The sequence below is a fragment of the Oncorhynchus mykiss genome, chromosome 25, assembly GCF_057628025.1.
Source record: "Oncorhynchus mykiss isolate SJ-2025 chromosome 25, ASM5762802v1, whole genome shotgun sequence".
Taxonomy (NCBI): Eukaryota; Metazoa; Chordata; class Actinopteri; order Salmoniformes; family Salmonidae; genus Oncorhynchus; species Oncorhynchus mykiss.
Window position 1 is genome coordinate 45,960,696 of NC_143046.1, and position 21,595 is coordinate 45,982,290.

General features: G+C 44.2%; 1 non-coding gene and 1 pseudogene across 1 annotated transcript; both read left to right on the forward strand.

Annotated features, from left to right (window-relative positions):
- Positions 1-20,826, forward strand: part of LOC110504167 (cytoplasmic dynein 1 heavy chain 1-like) — a 39,696-nt pseudogene extending 18,870 nt beyond the window's left edge.
- Positions 18,405-18,476, forward strand: LOC118944382 (small nucleolar RNA SNORD50). Its single transcript, XR_005039608.1, has one exon. It is a non-coding gene; the product is annotated as a small nucleolar RNA SNORD50 (small nucleolar RNA).
- Positions 20,827-21,595: the final 769 nt, after the last annotated feature.

Here is a 21,595-nt window from a genome sequence, read left to right on the forward strand (position 1 = left end):
TTGTTTGTAGGTGACCAAATACTTATTTTCCACCATAATTTGCAAATAAATTCATTAAAAATCCTACAATGTGATTTTCTCATTTTTTCTGTCATAGTTGAAGTGTACCTATGATGAAAATTACAGGCCTCTCATCTTTTTAAGTGGAAGAACTTGCACAATTGGTGGCTGACTAAATACTCTTTTGCCCCACTGTATGTGTAAAAAATGGGGGAGGATTCCGTTTTTGAGGTTTTGAATTAAAGTTATACACCTTGAGTGATATGTGAAGGAGTGTATATTGTATTGTTGAGTGTATTGTAATGTTGTGTTTGTTTGTTTTGTTCTATTCCAGAGGGGTATAGGTCTAAATTCTTGATCCTTGGCTCTACGATGGAGTTGACAGTGAGATGGAGAGTATAAGCCAATTTTAAAGAATAGTTTCAATAGAATGTGTTGATATTTTCTTTGAAATATGTTTCGATATGTGTATTAAGAAAAATTAGTAAAAGTAATAATTTATCATGTAGTTAATGAACTGAACTAAACTGTTGTTCTGATCTGTTCTTCCGAGGTTATCATGAAAAGTGACATCAGACTTTAATGCATGGAAGAGATAATTGGACCGAATAGTGTGTGTACCTCAAAACCCCCTCTAACTGGCTGAAGAAGATTGACAAAGGCGTTGAAGAAGGCCTTCCGAACCACTTCTACCGAGAGAAAGGAACCAAGCCAGAAATTGGTGTACAGTATCAGATCTAAGCTATCAACTGCTTTTCTTTCATGTTTCACTTTGGAGTGTGAGAGGACAGTCCACATGGAGTGATCATGGAGAGAGATCTGTTCTAGCCTTTTCTTATGATGCTGGTATATTGGTTGACGAATTAACAAGACATAATGAGTGGTAAAGATGAGACATTGAAATTGGGACATTATCATGGGCCATCCACTTTGAACTGTAAAGCTATCTGAAGAAGAATGAAAAAGACGCCAGAAGAATCAGTGCCTACCTAAGTATGATTCTCAATCAGAGACAACTAACGACAACTGCCTCTGATTGAGAACCATACTAGGCCGAAACAAAAACCAAACATAGAAACACAAAACATAGACTGCCCACCCCAACTCATGCCCTGACCATACTAAATAAAGACAAAACAAAGGAAAATAAAGGTCAGAACGTCACAAATTCCTTATGCTCAGGAATAGAGAATAGGTCAGGGAAATCATTCATATTCCAAATCATAATTAACAACCCAACTATTTATCCAACCAAAATTTAGAATGACATTCCTCAGTGAATGTCAACTGTGCCAATAAAATTGTTTTAGACTTTTGTGGTATCAGGTTGATTGCAGAGGTCTACACCATGTAAATTAGAGTCATTTAGGTTAAGAATGCATTGAGATACTGATCTGTATTACAATCATGATTTAAAAAGTTAATGGTAGAATTATGGGATAATTGTACTGAATTAATTTAAAATCTGCTAATATTGATGTGTGTTACATTGAGGTTTTTACTTTGAGTGATAAGACCAATTTGAATCACTGAGGAATGTCATTCTAAATTTTGGTTGGATAAATAGTTAGGTTGTTAATTATGATTTGGAATATGAATGATTTCCCTGACCTATTCTCTATTCCTGAGCATAAGGAATTTGTGACGTTCTGACCTTTATTTTCCTTTGTTTTGTCTTTATTTAGTATGGTCAGGGCATGAGTTGGGGTGGGCAGTCTATGTTTTGTGTTTCTATGTTTGGTTTTTGTTTCGGCCTAGTATGTTTCTCAATCAGAGGCAGTTGTCGTTAGTTGTCTCTGATTGAGAATCATACTTAGGTAGCCTGGGTTTCACTGTTGGTTTGTGGGTGTTTGTTTCCGTGTCTGTGTTTGTCACCACACGGTACTGTTTCGGTTTGGTTTATTTCATGTTATCGTTTATTGTTTTGTATTTCATAGTGTTCAGGCTTTTCTTATTAAAATTTGTCATGAACACTTACCACGCCGCATCTTGATCCGATCCCTGCTACACAAATCTGCCGTTACAGATACACCCACCACAAAAGGATCAAGAGGTGTGGTAATGGGCAGCATTAGCAGCGATGTCAGGATTTCTGGACATGGGAGCGAGATCTGGACTGTGTCACTACTTGGGAGGAGATAGACAGGTGGGCGGTCGACCCAGGGAGAGTGCCCACCTGGGATTCTCTGGAGCAGTGTGAGAGGGGACCCGGTGAATGGAAGCCCGAGAAGCAGCCCCAAAAATGTCTTGGGGGGTGGCACACGGGGAGTGTACACAGGGAGTGTGGCGAACCCAGGTAGGAGACCTGCACCAACTTCCCGTGCTTACCGGAGAGCGAGAGGGACCGGGCAGGCACCGTGTTATTCTGTGGAGTGCATGGTGTCCACAGTGCGGGTGCATAGCCCGGTGCGGTACATTCCAGCTCCTCGTATCGGCCGGGCTAAAGTGGGCATCGAGCCAGGTGCCATGAAGCCGGCTCTACGCATCTGGTCTCCAGTGCGTCTCCTTGGGCCGGCGTAAATGGCACCAGCCTTACGCATGGTGTCCACGGTTCGCCAGCACAGCCCAGTGCGGCCTATTCCAAACCTCGCCGCACTGGTCGGGCTACAGGGGGGAGCATTCAACCAGGTAAGGTTGGGCAGGCTTGGTGCTCAAGAGCTCCAGTGCGCCTGCACGGTCTATCCAGTGCCACCTCCACGCACCAGCCCTCCGGTGGCAGCCCCCTGCACCAGGCTGTCTCTCCGTCTTCTTCCTACAGGGTCTCCCGCCTGTCCAGCGCTGCCAGAGCCTTCCTCCTCTCCAGTGCTGCCAGAGTCTCCCGTCTGTCCAGAGCTGCTAGAGTCTCCCGTCTGTCCAGAGCTGCTAGAGTCTCCCGTCGGTCCAGATCTGCTAGAGTCTCCCGTCTGTCCAGAGCTGCTAGAGTCTCCCGTCTGTCCAGAGCTGCTAGAGTCTCCCGTCTGTCCAGAGCTATTAGAGCCGCCAGTCTGTCCTGAGCTGCTAGAGCCGCCAGTCTGTCCTGAGCTGCTAGAGCAGCCAGTTTGTCCTGAGCCGTCAGTCAGCCAGGAGCTGCCAGAGCGGTCAGTCAGCCAGGAGCTGCCAGAGCCGCCAGTCAGCCAGGAGCTGCCAGAGCCGTCAGTCAGCCAGGACCTGCCAGAGCTGCCAGTCAACCAGGATCTGCCAGAGCCGTCAGTCAGCCAGGATCTGCCAGAGCCGTCAGTCAGCCAGGCGATGCCAGAATTGCCCTTCACTCCGGAGCTGCCAGAACCGTCGGAGTGAAGAGGAGGAAATCTGCCGTTACAGACTTAGGGGGATGCCTGTGCTATATGTTGTGAGGAGGCCTATGTTTAGATACTGGTTTTCATGTAACTTAGGGAGCATTTCTATGTTTTTATTTTCCTCAAATGGATTATTCTGTGTTATTAACCTCTTGAACCTCTGGGGGCAGTATTTCATTTTTGGATGAAAAACGTTCCCGTTTTAAACAAGATATTTTGTCACGAAAAGATGCTCGACTATGCATATAATTGGAAAGAAAACACTCTGACGTTTCCAAAACTGCAAAGATATTGTCTGTGAGTGCCACAGAACTAATGCTACAGGCGAAACCAAGATGAAATTTCATACAGGAAGTGAGCCAGATTTTGAATGCGCTGTCTTCCAATGTCTCCTTCTATGGCTGTGAATGCTCAAGGAATGAGTCTACACTTTCTGTCGTTTCCCCAAGGTGTTTGCAGCATTGTGACGTATTTGTAGGCATATCATTGGAAAATTGACCATAAGAGACTACATTTACCAGGTGTCCGCTCGGTGTCCTCCGTCGAAACTATTGCGTAATCTCCAGGTGCGTGCATTTTTCCATTTTGAACAGAGGAGAAACCAAACTGCCACGAGTGATTTATCATCGAATAGATATGTGAAAAACACCTTGAGGATTGATTCTAAACAACGTTTGCCATGTTTCTGTCGATATTATGGAGTTAATTTGGAAAAAAGTTTGCCGTTGTAATGACTGAATTTTAGCCAAACGTGATGAACAAAACGGAGCGATTTCTCCTACACAAATAATATTTTGGGAAAAACTGAACATTTGCTATCTAACTGAGAGTCTCCTCATTGAAAACATCCGAAGTTCTTCAAAGGTAAATTATTTTTATTTGAATGCTTTTCTTGTTTTTGTGAAAATGTTGCCTGCTGAATGCTAGGCTTAATGCTATGCTAGCTATCAATACTCTTACACAAATGCTTGTGTAGCTATGGTTGAAAAGCATTTTTTGAAAATCTGAGATGACAGTGTTGTTAACAAAAGGCTAAGCTTGTGAGCCAATATATTTATTTCATTTCATTTGCGATTTTCATGAATAGTTAACGTTGTGTTATGGTAATGAGCTTGAGGCTATAATTACGCTCCCGCATACGGGATTGCTCGTCGCAACAGGTTAAACATGTGCAAGTTTGTCTTGTAGAATAAAGGTTGTAAACTTAGCTTCAGAAGGTAGAAAGCTGACATATAAGCTAAGGTATTTGACATTGAAGGGATTTTATTTTTTAATTTTATTTTTTAATATTGAGTATGTCCCTTCTAAAGAATCAGAACATTAATTACATGTCCCTGAGAGGGGAATGTCATGGCAGAATCAGACATCTTTAGGTAACATTTATAAATAATATGTTTTATTCATTTTCATAAGCATGCTTATGTGGAAAAAGTTACAAATTAAAAAAAAAAATAAAAAAAAGAAAATCACAAATTAAATACATTGAGACACAAAATATGCTTTACAGCCAAAGCTAGACAAGCATTTGTGTAAGTTTATCGATAGCCTAGCATAGCATTTTGTCCAGCTAGCAGCAGGTAACTTGGTCACGGAAATCAGAAAAGCAATCAAATTAAATCGTTTACCTTTGATGAGCTTCGGATGTTTTCACTCACGAGACTGACTCCCAGTTAGATAGCAAATGTTCCTTTTTTCCAAAAATATTATTTTTGTAGGCTGATAAATCGCCCGGAAATTGCAGTCACGAAAACGGCGAAAAATATTCCAAATTAGCTCCATAATATCGACAGAAACATGGCAAACGTTGTTTATAATCAATCCTCAAGGTGTTTTTCAAATATCTATTCGATAATATATCCATCGGGACAATTCGTTTTTCAGTAGGACCGATTGGAGTAATGGCTACCTCTGTATTTTATGTGAGAGTCACCCTGGGAGCCATCAGGTGACCACTTACGGGTATAATTCAACATAAATGCGTAAAACTACGTCACAGTGCTGTAGACACCTTCGGGAATACGGAGAAAGAGTAATCTGGTTGATAGCCCATTCACTGGTCAATAGGGATGCATTGGAACACAGCGCTTTCAAAACAAGAGGCACTTCCGGATTGGATTTTTCTCAGGCTTTCGCCTGCAACATCAGTTCTGTTATACTCACAGACAATATTTTTACAGTTTTGGAAACTTTAGAGTGTTTTCTATCCTAAGCTGTCAATTATATGCATATTCTAGCATCGTATCCTGACAAAATATCCAGTTTACCACGGGAATGTTTTTTTTTCTCCAAAAATGAAAATACTGCCCCCTAGTCACAAAAGGTTAATGGGGAACCAGTTAGATGGCTCCACAATGTCTGTGTGCCAGTCACATCTCTCTGTGATCTTGTCCAGGAGGGGGTGCATTTGATATATGCCATTGGATGAGGTAATGTTTTTGGTTCTAAGTGGTACCAAGAACGAGATAAGAACTTAGTTTAGGAGACCAAACTGAACGATAATTTAGAGCCACTGCTGTCTGGCTATGTGTGTCTTTGCTATAAAGGATCTCAGTTGCCAATATGTTAAGCACTCAGAGAATTCATTTATGGACACTGAATTGATCTGAGAGTCACAGGGCTATGGTGAAGCTCATATAATTAAAGATGGACTTTATGATAACTCTGACTTGTGTGTGGTTTGCTCTCTCATGATTTGGTAATACAGGAAATTTCCTCTTGGATGCATTATCTTTGTAGGAGCGCCAGGAAATAATAATTATTGATATAATTATTGAGATATTGAAATAAATTATTGAGATACAGCCTATTTGAATTTGAGCTACTTTTGAAGCACATGTTGTGCCCTATAAACTACACTGAGCAAAAATATAAAATACAATTCTGGCAAATTAGTTCGCAACGAGCCAGGCGGCCCAAACTGTTGCATATACCCTGACTCTGCGTGCAATGAACGCAAGAGAAGGACACAATTTCACCTGGTTAATATTGCCTGCTAACCTGGATTTCCTTTAGCGAAATATGCAGGTTTAAAAATATATACTTCTGTGTATTGATTAAACCTGTTTGGGCTAGGGGGCAGCATTTTCACTTTTGGATCAAAAGCGTGACCAGAGTAAACTTCCTCCTACTCTGTCCCAGATGGGAATATATGCATATTATTATTACTGGTGGATAGAAAACACTCTGAAGTTTCTAAAACTGTTTGAATTATGTCAGTATAACAGAACTCATAAATCAGACAAAAACCTGAGAAGAAATCCAAACAGGAAATGAGAACTCGATTTTCCAAACAGTGCCATTTGAAGTTCAGCTTAGGGGTGCATGCACTTCCCAGGGCTTCCACAAGATGTCACCGTCTTTAGATTCTGGTTGTATGATTCTACTATAAAGGATGGGCTCATAAGAGCTCTTCTACTGAGTGGTCTGACAGAAAGCCTCGGTCACGAGAGAGTGTCCTCCGATTCCAATGCTTTTCTTCAGACAATGAAATTCTCCGGTTGGAACCTTATTGCTGATTAATGTTTAAAACATCCTAAATATGGATTGCATACATCATTTGACTTGTTTCTACGACCTGTAACGGAACTTTTTTAGTTTTTGTCTGGAGAAATTGCTCGTGCTTTTGGAGGATTGCATGCTGGGCTGTTAACTACACAACAAGTGGCTAAATGATGGGCTTTATGGAACTTTATGGAACAAATCAGTCATTTATTGTCGAACTGGGATTCCTGGAACTGCCTTCTGATGAAGATATTCAAAGGTAAGTGAATATAGTGTTTTTTTGTAGCTTCTGATGATGCCAAAATGGTCGCTATTTCTTTGGCTAATTTGGGTTCTGAGCGCCATTCTCAGATTACGGAAATAGAATAAAGTTTTTTTAAATCTGACACAGTGGTTGCACAGAGGATACGTTTATCTTTAAATCTGTGAATAACACTTGCATCTTTTATCAATGTTTATTGTGAGTATTTCTGCAAAATCACCAGATGTTTTTGAATCAAAACATTACTGCACTTAACGCGCCAATGTAAACTGAGATTTTCTATATATATATATATATATATACATGCATATTATCGAGCAAAACACACAATACATGTATAACATGATGTCCTATGAGTGTCATCTGATGGAGATAATCAAAGGTTAGTAATTCATTTTATCTATATTTCTGCTTTTGTGACTCTATCCTTGGCTTTGAAAAATGGCTGTGTGTGTTTTTGAATTTGGTGGTGATCTAACATAAATTCACAGACTTGCCTAAAGGTGTATAAAAAATTCATTTAAAAAACGGCCAAATCGTTGTCCAAAAATACAGATTTACGATTGTTATGAAAACTTGAAATCGACCCTAATTAATCGGCCATTCCGACTAATCGGTCAACCTCTATCCCATACCATAACCCCACTGCCATTATGGGGCATTCTGTTCACAATGTTGACATCAGCAAATCGCTCACCCTCACAATGCCATGCACACAGTCTGCCATCAGTCTGGTACAAAACGTGATTCAAGAGCACACTTCTCCAGCGTACTAGTGGCCATCAAAGGTGAGCATTTGCCATTGAAGTCTTTTACGATGCCAAACTGGTGACCCTGGTGAGGACCCTGGGATGGTTTCTGACAGTTTGTGCACAAATTCTTCGGTTGTGCAAACCCACAGTTTCATCAGCTGTCCGGGTGGCTGGTCTCAGACGATCCCGCAGGGGAAGAAGCCGGATGTGGAGGTCCTGAGCTGGCATGGTTACACATGATCTGCGGTTGTAAGGCCGGCTTATGGTAGAGAAATTAACATTCAATTCTCTGGCAACAGCTCTGGTGGAAATTCTTGTAGTCAGCATTGCACGCTCCCTCAACTTGAGACATCTGTCATTGTTGTGTGACAACGGCACATTTTATTGACCTTTTGTCCTCAGCACAAGGTGCACCTGTGTAATGATTGTGCTGTTTAATCACCTTGATATGCCACACCTGTCAAGTGGATGGATTATCTTGGCAAATGAGAAATGCTCACTAACATGTATGTAAACCAATTTGTGCACAAAATGTAAGAAATATGGAAAGTTTCTGGGATCTTTTATTTCAACTCATGAGACATGGGACCAACAATTTACATGTTGCATTTATATTTATGTTCAGTGTAATATGTAACGTTGTGGAGACATTAGTTTATTATACATTCTCTTTAAAAAAGTCAGGTTTGTGATGAAGACATGCAAGGGATCTGTCATTCATTCATTGTTATGATCATTGATCTCCTGAAGAAGCCATCCCTTTTGATTATGCTGGTAATGTTTCCAGGTTGTTAGAAAGTTAGCCAATTAGGTAACATGACTGAACAAAGTAAACAACTGGGTAACGATGCGTGAGTAGTATTAGAACGGCCCACAACAAGGTTTATGTTATGAATGTAAAATGTGGTCCCGGCGTTCCGCTACCTGAAGATACAAATTTCGCGCCGGTAATATGGGTCAGATCCTATGACCTGGTTGGGCTAGAAGCAGGCTGTTTTCGCTGTAGGAATGGTGCAACCATGATGCTTTTCTTTCTAGGGCTCTCTGAAACAACAGCCTTATTACAACAATTATTATCTGGGAGATTTTATTTCTAGTCGCATGGTGCTCCTAGAATAAAACTTTGCATATGCGACCAAATTGATCACACTTTAAAGCCCAGACTGTATGTATTTCTATGGTGGTAACCTTCTATTCTCCTCTTCCTCCACAACCCTAGGGCCGTCAGAACATCTCCCCAGAGAAGATCCCCTGGGTGACCCTGAAGACCCTAATGGCTCAATCCATCTACAGCGGCCACATCGACAATGAGTTTGACCAGCGGCTGCTCAACACCTTCCTGGACCGCATCTTCACCACGGGCAGCTTCGACTCAGAGTTCAAGGTGGATGGGAGGTAGTGGTGTTCATTTAGTTTAGTTTGATTTCATTGGCAACTGAAAGCTGCATTTTTTGATACAGTACATGCAAAAAAAACATGAAACATGGTTTCCAATATATTGTGACCAATCCTTCTCAGCAAAACGTATGTAAATGTCAAAGAAATTCATTAGGACACCTTTATATTTTTTAGAAGTACAACTTCTGAAATGCAAACATTTAGGAAACACATTTAGGAATCTCCTTCAGAAGGGGATTTTCTAACTTCCTCCATACTGTCTCATTGACACTCTGCTGTTCTGTGTCTTTTCTTCCAGACGTGAGGAGTTCATGAACTCCGGACTGCTGCCGGACACCCAGTACCCGTCCTGGCTGGGCCTGCCTAGCAACGTTGAGAAGGTCCTGCTCACCACTCAGGGTATGCTATTGGCTTCTGCTGGTTGTCCCCGTCTGCAGCTGAACTCAAGGAGCGTGTCCGGGTTTGTCTGTGGGATCCTTTGTCAGCAGCGAGGATAGCTACAGGAGCTCATCTCCCAGTTTCTCCATTTCTCTAATAGCTCTACATATGTTCTAACACATCTTATTTTAATTTTAAATCCTATAGAAGACTACCATTGATGCAGAACATATTCTCACATTGCTCCCGTTAACTTGGATGCAATGGCATTGGTGGCTCACTCTTTCCTTTTCCTCCTATCAGTTCCAGTGTTATAACACAAGCCCTGTGTGGTGTTAGCTGTAGCCATGTGAATGGGGGTGTTCTCACCCTCCAGCAGCTACATTTCAAATTCGTGTCTTGCTTAGCTTCCGGTTCCAACTCCCAGCCATTGATGCATCCATCCCTCCATCCATCCCTCTTTTCCCATTTGAATACATTGATTTCTCTCACAGAGCCTTGGAAACCTTTTTCATGTACGACTTCATGCCTCCATCACTTCATCACTTTGAGTTACTATGATTTTCCCAGAGCCCTTCACTTTTTATATTGGTCTCCTGTTTACTCTTGACTTTGTGTCCGTGTCCTTGTTTTTGTCATGTCTTCTTGACTTATTGTAACCGCTAATTTTGAAGCACAACCACCCCTTATTAACATGTGTATGAGAATGCAAGGCTTTGTCTTTTTTACAATGCAAGGCATTGGTCAAGTCCATCGTTAATTTCTTCTCCCCTCACTCCTACTCCTCTTCCTTCCACGGGCTTGTCTCCTCCCTAACCCCCCTCCCTTCTCCTTTCCGGTTCCCCTTGTTGGGCTGCTCAGGCACTGACATGATGGGTAAGATGCTGAAAATGCAAATGCTGGAGAATGAGGATGACCTGACCTACGAGAAGGAGACGAAGCGCAACCGCAAGGTGTCCACCTCAACCGAGGCCCAGCCCACCTGGATGCGCACGCTGCGCACCACTGCCACCAATTGGCTGACGCTCATCCCACAGGTGGTCAACCACCTCAAGCGTATGGTGGAGAATATCCAGGTAACGTCCCAGTAATGTCTCATCTGGTTTGAGCAGCATCTGTGGGATCTGATGGGTTGAGGTTGGAAGAGTGTTCTTATGGTATTTTGCCACTTCTATTTCCTTATATTACTTATATTTCACACGTACGTATGTACATACCGTAACACTTCAGGTAAACGCAGTCTCAAATAGCCGCCTGTCCCTCTAACTAGCCAGGCAACAGCACACATTTCAGCAAATATATGCCTGTTTCAAATAAACGCTGGGTCTAAATTAATTGATTACCGTGAATAGTTTTAGGTTTGTTCTATTTTTTTTACATTGAAAAAATTTGAGTAATTTCTGAATGATTTAATCACAACTTTTTATTTTTACGAAATAGAGGCATACTAAAGGAAAAAGAAACGCGACATGGTATGTAGATAACACATTAGCGCAGGAAATGAAGAAATTGTCACTAGGGGGATTTCTAGGTATTATATTTCTATGTTGTTGTGTGGGTATGGTTCCCAATTGGAGGCAGGTGATATTCATTACCTCTAATTGGGGATCATACTTAATGTGTCCTTTTTCCACCTGCGATGTGGGATATTCGTTTGTTTGAGTGCCGATGTGTGTGCTACATTTAATTATTTTATTTTATTTATTTCACCTTTATTTAACCAGGTAGGCTAGTTCAGAACAAGTTCTCATTTACAACTGCGACCTGGCCAAGATAAAGCATAGCAATGTGAACAGACAACACAGAGTTACACATGGTGTTACGGTGCGTGAATGAGGACCCAAAAGCGAATTAACGTAAACAGAGCTTCTTTAATAACAAAACAAAACGTAGGCTCAGATGGACCGGCAGGTTCCGACAGGACAGGACAAGGTTGCAGCAAACATGACGATAGTCTGGTTCAGGCATGAACAACACAAACAAGAATCCGACAAAGACAGGAGCAGAAACAGAGAGAGATATAGAGGACTAATCAGAGGGAAAAAGGGAACAGGTGGGAAAAGGGGTGACGAGGTAGTTAGGAGGAGACAAGGCACAGCTGGGGAAAAGAGGGGGAGAAAAGGTAACCTAACAACGACCAGCAGAGGGAGACAGGGTGAAGGGAAAGGACAGAAACAAGACACAACATGACAGTACATGACAGTACCCCCCCACTCACCGAGCGCCTCCTGGCGCACTCGAGGAGGAAACCTGGCGGCAACGGAGGAAATCATCGATCAGCGCACGGTCCAGCACGTCCCGAGAGGGAACCCAACTCCTCTCCTCAGGACCGTACCCCTCCCAATCTACTAGGTACTGATGACCACGGCCCTCGACAAGGATGGGGGGGGGGGGAAGACGAGCGGGGGTGCGAAGAACGGGCTTGATACAGGAGACATGGAAGACCGGGTGGACGCGACGAAGGTATCGCGGAAGAAGAAGTCGAACTGCGACAGGATTAATGACCTGAGAAATACGGAACGGACCAATGAACCGCGGGGTCAACTTGCGAGAAGTGGTCTTAAGGGGAAGGTTCTGAGTGGAGAGCCAAACTCTCTGACCGCGACAATATCTAGGACTCTTAGTTCTACGCTTATTAGCAGCCCTCACAGTCTGCGCCCTATAACGGCAAAGTGCAGACCTGACCCTCTTCCAGGTGCGCTCGCAACGTTGGACAAAAGCCTGAGCGGAGGGGACGCTGGACTCGGCGAACTGAGATGAGAACAGCGGAGGCTGGTACCCGAGGCTACTCTGAAAAGGAGATAGCCCGGTCGCAGACGAAGGAAGCGAGTTGTGGGCGTATTCTGCCCAGGGGAGCTGTTCTGACCAAGACGCAGGGTTGCGAAAAGAAAGACTGCGTAAGATGCGACCAATAGTCTGATTGGCCCGTTCTGCTTGACCGTTAGACTGGGGGTGAAAGCCGGAAGAGAGACTGACGGAAGCCCCAATCAAACGGCAAAACTCCCTCCAAAATTGAGACGTGAATTGCGGACCTCTGTCCGAAACGACGTCTGACGGAAGGCCATGAATTCTGAAAACATTCTCGATGATGATTTGTGCCGTCTCTTTAGCAGAAGGAAGCTTAGCAAGGGGAATAAAATGAGCCGCCTTAGAGAACCTGTCGACAACCGTAAGAATAACAGTCTTCCCCGCTGACGAAGGCAGTCCGGTGACAAAATCTAAGGCGATGTGAGACCACGGTCGAGAGGGAATGGGAAGCGGCCTGAGACGGCCGGCAGGAGGAGAGTTACCGGACTTAGTCTGCGCGCAGACCGAACAAGCAGCCACGAAGCGACGCGTGTCATGCTCCCGGGTGGGCCACCAAAAGCGCTGGCGAATGGAAGCAAGCGTACCCCGAACGCCAGGGTGGCCGGCTAACTTGGCAGAGTGAGCCCACTGAAGAACGGCCAGACGAGTAGGAACGGGAACGAAAAGAAGGTTCCTGGGACAAGCGCGCGGCGACGGAGTTTGAGTGAGTGCTTGCTTTACCTGCCTCTCAATTCCCCAGACAGTCAACCCGACAACACGCCCCTCAGGGAGAATCCCCTCGGGGTCAGTGGAGGCTACTGAAGAACTGAAGAGACGAGATAAAGCATCAGGCTTGGTGTTCTTAGAGCCCGGACGATAAGAAATCACGAACTCGAAACGAGCGAAAAACAGCGCCCAGCGCGCCTGACGCGCATTAAGTCGTTTGGCAGAACGGATGTACTCAAGGTTCCTATGGTCAGTCCAAACGACAAAAGGAACGGTCGCCCCCTCCAACCACTGTCGCCATTCGCCTAGGGCTAAGCGGATGGCGAGCAGTTCGCGGTTTCCCACATCATAGTTACGTTCCGACGGCGACAGGCGATGAGAAAAATACGCGCAAGGGTGGACCTTGTCGTCAGAGAAGGAGCGCTGAGAAAGAATGGCTCCCACGCCCACCTCTGACGCGTCAACCTCGACAATGAACTGTCTAGAGACGTCAGGTGTAACAAGGATAGGTGCGGATGTAAAACGATTCTTGAGGAGATCAAAAGCTCCCTGGGCGGAAACGGACCACTTAAAGCACGTCTTGACAGAAGTAAGGGCTGTGAGAGGGGCTGCCACCTGACCGAAATTACGGATGAAACGACGATAGAAGTTCGCGAAGCCGAGAAAGCGCTGCAACTCGACGCGTGACTTAGGGACGGGCCAATCAATGACAGCTTGGACCTTAGCGGGATCCATCTTAATGCCTTCAGCGGAAATAACAGAACCGAGAAATGTGACGGAGGAGGCATGAAAAGAGCACTTCTCAGCCTTCACAAAAAGACAATTCTCTAAAAGGCGCTGGAGGACACGTCGAACGTGCTGAACATGAATCTGGAGTGACGGTGAAAAAAATCAGGATATCGTCAAGGTAAACGAAAACAAAGATGTTCAGCATGTCTCTCAGGACATCATTGACTAATGCCTGAAAGACAGCTGGAGCGTTAGCGAGGCCGAAAGGAAGAACCCGGTATTCAAAGTGCCCTAACGGAGTGTTAAACGCCGTCTTCCACTCGTCCCCCTCCCTGATGCGCACGAGATGGTAAGCGTTACGAAGGTCCAACTTAGTGAAAAACCTGGCTCCCTGCAGGATCTCGAAGGCTGAAGACATAAGAGGAAGCGGATAACGATTCTTCACTGTTATGTCATTCAGCCCTCGATAATCTATGCAGGGGCGCAGGGACCCGTCCTTCTTCTTAACAAAAAAAAACCCCGCTCCGGCGGGAGAGGAGGAGGGGACTATGGTACCGGCGGCAAGAGCTACAGACAAATAATCTTCGAGAGCCTTACGTTCGGGAGCCGACAGAGAGTATAGTCTACCCCGGGGGGGAGTGGTTCCCGGAAGGAGATCAATACTACAATCATACGACCGGTGTGGAGGAAGAGAGGTGGCCCTGGACCGACTGAACACCGTGCGCAGATCGTGATATTCCTCCGGCACCCCTGTCAAATCACCAGGCTCCTCCTGTGAAGAAGAGACAGAGGAAACAGGAGGGATAGCAGACATTAAACATTTCACATGACAAGAGACGTTCCAGGAGAGGATAGAATTACTAGACCAATTAATGGAAGGATTATGACAAACTAGCCAGGGATGGCCCAAAACAACAGGTGTAAAAGGTGAACGAAAAATTAAAAAAGAAATGGTTTCGCTATGATTACCAGAAACAGTGAGGGTTAAAGGTAGCGTCTCACGCTGAATCCTGGGGAGAGGACTACCATCCAGGGCGAACAAGGCCGTGGACTCCCTTAACTGTCTGAGAGGAATGTCATGTTCCCGAGCCCAGGTCTCGTCCATAAAACAGCCCTCCGCCCCAGAGTCTATTAAGGCACTGCAGGAAGCTGACGAACCGGTCCAGCGTAGATGGACCGACAAGGTAGTGCAGGATCTTGAAGGAGAGACAGGAGTAGTAGCGCTCACCAGTAGCCCTCCGCTTACTGATGAGCTCTGGCTTTTACTGGACATGAAGTGACAAAATGACCAGCAGAACCGCAATAGAGACAGAGGCGGTTGGTGATTCTCCGTTCCCTCTCCTTAGTCGAGATGCGGATACCTCCCAGCTGCATAGGCTCAGCACCCGAGCCGGCAGAGGAAGATGGTAGTGATGCGGAGAGGGGGGCAACGGAGAACGCGAGCTCCTTTCCACGAGCTCGGTGACGAAGATCAACCCGTCGCTCAATGCGAATAGCGAGTTCAATCAAGGAATCCACGCTGGAAGGAACCTCCCGGGAGAGAATCTCATCCTTTACCTCTGCGCGGAGACCCTCCAGAAAACGAGCGAGCAAAGCCGGCTCGTTCCAGCCACTGGAGGCAGCAAGAGTGCGAAACTCAATAGAGTAGTCTGTTATGGATCGATTACCCTGACATAGGGAAGACAGGGCCCTGGAAGCCTCCTCCCCAAAAACAGATCGATCAAAAACCCGTATCATCTCCTCCTTAAAGTCCTGATACTGGTTAGTACACTCAGCCCTTGCCTCCCAGATTGCCGTGCCCCACTCACGAGCCCGTCCAGTAAGGAGAGATATGACGTAGGCGACACGAGCAGTGCTCCTGGAGTAAGTGTTGGGCTGGAGAGAAAACACAATATCACACTGGGTGAGGAACGAGCGGCATTCAGTGGGCTCCCCAGAGTAACACGGCGGGTTATTGATTCTGGGCTCCGGAGATTCGAAAGCCCTGGAAGTGGCCGGTGGATCGAGGCGGAGATGGTGAACCTGTTCTGTGAGGTTGGAGACTTGGGTGGCCAGGGTCTCAACGGCATGCCGAGCAGCAGACAATTCCTGCTTGTGTCTGCCTAGCATCGCTCCCTGGATCTCGACGGCTGAGTGGAGAGGATCCGAAGTCGCTGGGTCCATTCTTGGTCGGATTCTTCTGTTACGGTGCGTGAATGAGGACCCAAAAGCGAATTAACGTAAACAGAGCTTCTTTAATAACAAAACAAAACGTAGGCTCAGATGGACCGGCAGGTTCCGACAGGACAGGACAAGGTTGCAGCAAACATGACGATAGTCTGGTTCAGGCATGAACAACACAAACAAGAATCCGACAAAGACAGGAGCAGAAACAGAGAGAGATATAGAGGACTAATCAGAGGGAAAAAGGGAACAGGTGGGAAAAGGGGTGACGAGGTAGTTAGGAGGAGACAAGGCACAGCTGGGGAAAAGAGGGGGAGAAAAGGTAACCTAACAACGACCAGCAGAGGGAGACAGGGTGAAGGGAAAGGACAGAAACAAGACACAACATGACAGTACATGACACATGGAGTAAACAATAAACAAGTCAATAACACAGTAGAAAAAAATAGTCTATATACAGTGCCTTGCGAAAGTATTCGGCCCCCTTGAACTTTGCGACCTTTTGCCACATTTCAGGCTTCAAACATAAAGATATAAAACTGTATTTTTTTGTGAAGAATCAACAACAAGTGGGACACAATCATGAAGTGGAACGACATTTATTGGATATTTCAAACTTTTTTAACAAATCAAAAACTGAAAAATTGGGCGTGCAGAATTATTCAGCCCCTTTACTTTCAGTGCAGCATTCTCTCTCCAGAAGTTAAGTGAAGATCTCTGAATGATCCAATGTTGACCTAAATGACTAATGATGATAAATACAATCCACCTGTGTGTAATCAAGTCTCCGTATAAATGCACCTGCACTGTGATAGTCTCAGAGGTCCGTTAAAAGCGCAGAGAGCATCATGAAGAACAAGGAACACACCAGGCAGGTCCGAGATACTGTTGTGAAGAAGTTTAAAGCCGGATTTGGATACAAAAAGATTTCCCAAGCTTTAAACATCCCAAGGAGCACTGTGCAAGCGATAATATTGAAATGGAAGGAGTATCAGACCACTGCAAATCTACCAAGACCTGGCCGTCCCTCTAAACTTTCAGCTCATACAAGGAGAAGACTGATCAGAGATGCAGCCAAGAGGCCCATGATCACTCTGGATGAACTGCAGAGATCTACAGCTGAGGTGGGAGACTCTGTCCATAGGACAACAATCAGTCGTATATTGCACAAATCTGGCCTTTATGGAAGAGTGGCAAGAAGAAAGCCATTTCTTAAAGATATCCATAAAAAGTGTCGTTTAAAGTTTGCCACAAGCCACCTGGGAGACACACCAAACATGTGGAAGAAGGTGCTCTGGTCAGATGAAACCAAAATTGAACTTTTTGGCAACAATGCAAAACGTTATGTTTGGCGTAAAAGCAACACAGCCCATCACCCTGAACACACCATCCCCACTGTCAAACATGGTGGTGGCAGCATCATGGTTTGGGCCTGCTTTTCTTCAGCAGGGACAGGGAAGATGGTTCAAATTGATGGGAAGATGGATGGAGCCAAATACAGGACCATTCTGGAAGAAAACCTGATGGAGTCTGCAAAAGACCTGAGACTGGGACGGAGATTTGTCTTCCAACAAGACAATGATCCAAAACATAAAGCAAAATCTACAATGGAATGGTTCAAAAATAAACATATCCAGGTGTTAGAATGGCAAAGTCCAGACCTGAATCCAATCGAGAATCTGTGGAAAGAACTGAAAACTGCTGTTCACAAATGCTCTCCATCCAACCTCGCTGAGCTCGAGCTGTTTTGCAAGGAGGAATGGGGAAAAATTTCAGTCTCTCGATGTGCAAAACTGATAGAGACATACCCCAAGCGACTTACAGCTGTAATCGCAGCAAAAGGTGGCGCTACAAAGTATTAACTTAAGGGGGCTGAATAATTTTGCACGCCCAATTTTTCAGTTTTTGATTTATTAAAAAAGTTTGAAATATCCAATAAATGTCGTTCCACTTCATGATTGTGTCCCACTTGTTGTTGATTCTTCACAAAAAAATACAGTTTTATATCTTTATGTTTGAAGCCTGAAATGTGGCAAAAGGTCGCAAAGTTCAAGGGGGCCGAATACTTTCGCAAGGCACTGTACATTGTGTGCAAAAGCATGTATTTCATGATCGTTATATCTTTGTTGTTTTTGGAAGTTTCACTATCAATAAAATGTGGAACTCTACTCACGCTGCACCTTGGTCCAATTTTTCATACGATGGTCGTGACAAAAATTTATTAAAATGCTGGAAATTGAACAATTAACTATGCAAATGAGCAAAAGCTATCTGTGTTAAGGAAATGGACACCAGTCTCAAATAGAAGCCTGTCTCTAATAAGCACCTGTTGTGTACAGTGATTTAAGCAAATAAAGGCCTGGGCTATTCATTTAAGTTTTAGGGTACACTTGCGCACACGGACTCAAACTGCCTTCTCTTAAGGATCTTTGCATTAAATGATGAGTCTATCCTGAACCTGATTTCATGTGAATGAAACTCTTATACGGATCTGACTTCTGATAATGCAATTCACAAACACTCAGGGTGTGGGTTTCTTTTCAAGGACTGTACAGGTGAAAAGAATGCCACACACAAGATCCCCTGTTCTGCTTCTTTGAGCGCGAGGTGAAGATGGGCACCCACATGCTTCAGGAGGTGCGCCAAGATCTGACTGATGTGGTGCAGGTGTGCGAGGGCAAGAAGCAAACCAACGACCTGCGGACCCTCATCAACCCTCATCAAACTCCTACACTTCTTCCACTACTATGAAACGCTTTTATAGGTGAAGCAAGAGCACATTTTCTTCTGGAAATGTACCTTTTCCAGTTATACCCCAATGTGGTTGTACAGTCACAATGTGTGACATTTAATATGGTAACATATAGACTATTTCAAGTCAATATGGTTATATAGAGTGTCAAGAAGGATTCCCAATGCTAACATGTAGCATGTCTCCTCCGGGTATCCTGCCTCATAGTTGGTGCCACTACACCGTGCCTGCCTCCATGACTGTCATCCAGTGGGTGGCCGACTTCAGCGAGCACGTCAAGCAGCTGCAGGCCATCTCCCAGGGAGCTGCCAGCGAGGGCGCTAAGGAGCTCAAGGTACATTCATCTGACTTCTATATTAAAGGGATAGATTCCTGTCAAAGGAAGATCTTCGTGGATTTGGTGTTACCTTAAAATGTTAAAATGACTCCATTAATGATTTCTCACAGTTGATAGACACCCTGTTTGCCTAATTCGTCAGGTTAGCATATTGCTAATGTTCGCATCACATTTGGATATTATTCATGTCACGACTTCTGCCGAAGTTGGTCCCTCTCCTTGTTCGGGCGGTTCGTTCTTTTGTGCTCTGGAAGATTGTGTTTTTCCTTGTTGGAACATTACCGGTACTTATATTTTGAGTAAATTTGGATTATTACTCTATTACTCTTATTATTACTATCTGATCCTGCGCCTGACTCCGCATTTTTCCATTCACCAACAACCTCACAATTCATTCAACTCTGAATGACTTGAACTACTCTAAAGAAGTCAATGAACAGTTGTTCAGTTTTACGATTAAGAACAAAGCCACTCTAGAAGTTATCCCTTTAATACCACATGGTGGATTTGCCATGGCTTGATACCATAGTTGACCAGGAACTTGAGACATTGGACTAGGTATTGGACTCCACCCACTCTGAATTCATGCCTCTTCTGTCCAGAACATCCATGTGTGCCTGGGCAGCCTGTGTGTCCCTGAGGCCTACATCACGGCCATCCGTCAGTATGTGGCCCAGGCCAACAGCTGGTCCCTGGAGGAGCTGTGTCTGGAGGTAAACGTCACCACCACACAGGAGGCCGCATTCGACGTCTGCAGCTTGGGCATCAAAGGTCCACTCATCAGTCTCTCTATTTACAGTACGAGTCAGGGCACTAGGTATTCTCACCAGAGAGGAAGAATTACCACAACCCCAGCGGAACACTAAAGCTACTTTTTGATATAGTTGTGCTTTGGTGCAGATTTTCCTTGGTGTCTTGGACCCATATTAAGGCTAGTCCTGGATCAAAAAAACATTTCATAATGGAAACTCAATTGAAAGAGTGTTATTTGGTTGGCTGTGATGATACACTTAGCCTCACTGAGGAGTGCTTTGATAATGAGAACACCACCTTAATACTCAAATAACTTCTGAGTCAATGTCTACTGACTGGAAGAAAAAATATGTGTTTAAACCAACCCCTATTGTTTATCTAATGTTTATGATCAACCTAAGTGATCTTAACATACCCCTCTTTCTTCCTGACAGGTCTGAAGCTGCAGGGAGCCACGGCAACAACAAGCTCTCTCTCTCCAACTACATCTCCACTGAGCTGCCACTGACTCAGCTGCGCTGGGTGACGCAGTTGAGCGCTGAGAAGAGGCACATGGTACGGCTCATAACAACATAAATACTGCACTGTACACGAATGTACAAATGTTAAGCGATTGAGCTCTATGCTTTCATTGGATTAAATTCAATACAAAACTTTATTTATCCCCTCCGGGCTATTGCCAGATTACAAATATCAACTTTCTCCACATATAATACCAACCTCACATTCCCTTAGAATGTATCCAATAAATAGATGGCTCATAGGAAGTCAGTCAAATACATACAATTAAGTTGGGAGCTATTCCTAGTCTATATTGTTCAAATACCATACAAATTGTACTGTCTTAATGACATATCACACTTGTATATCTCTCAATCCCACAGGTCACTCTGCCTGTATATTTGAACTTCACCCGAGCCGATCTCATCTTCACCGTAGACTTTGACATCGCCACCAAGGAAGACCCTCACAACTTTTACGAGTGTGGCGTGGCAGTGCTCTGCACAGAGTAGTGTCACCAGAAGCCTAGAGAATTCCTATTAATAAATCATTCCTATTAATAATTTATTTGTAGTATAGTACTCTTATGAAACAGTTTGTATGGGTAATGTCGATATGAAACACTTTATTCAAGTAACTGTAGTTGGAACAAAATCTGCATTTAACATCCATAGTAATTGGGAAGTGGTCAAGGAAGTCTGAGTAATGTGGTCAGTTGTCTTGTGTATGGAAAAAAAAGGAGGCCCATGGAAAATGGGTCAGCTGGTTTGTGTATGGAAAAGGGAAGTTGGAACAAGTTAGGAGAAGGATTCTGTATATTTTTACGATGGTGTAAAGATGTTGGTTAATGACAGTGTCAATGATTTAAAATGTGGTTGCTAGTTATTAAATTACTATTGGTCATAGACTGCTGCATACATTTCAAAATGTATTTTTAAAATGAGACTGTTCCATGATTTTAGTCTTAATGTGTGACCTTTTCAAAATGCATGACTCATAATTGGGCACAGAAGAGCCTGTGCACAATTACCATATTACTAGTCTCCTTTTAAAAGTGAGGCAACCATATTGCTGCTTACTTATACAGATAGAATGTCTAACCAAACTATGGCTAAACCTGAGCCCTTTACTTTGTAACTGTGATATTTGATTCACCGTTCCTCTGCTCTTGGGCTGAATTCCAAATGAACCCTAGCCCCTTGATGTAATGTGGAATGTTCACCCTGGTGTAATTAATACAATTGTCGAATCCTTTCATATGTACAGATGATCCTCTACATT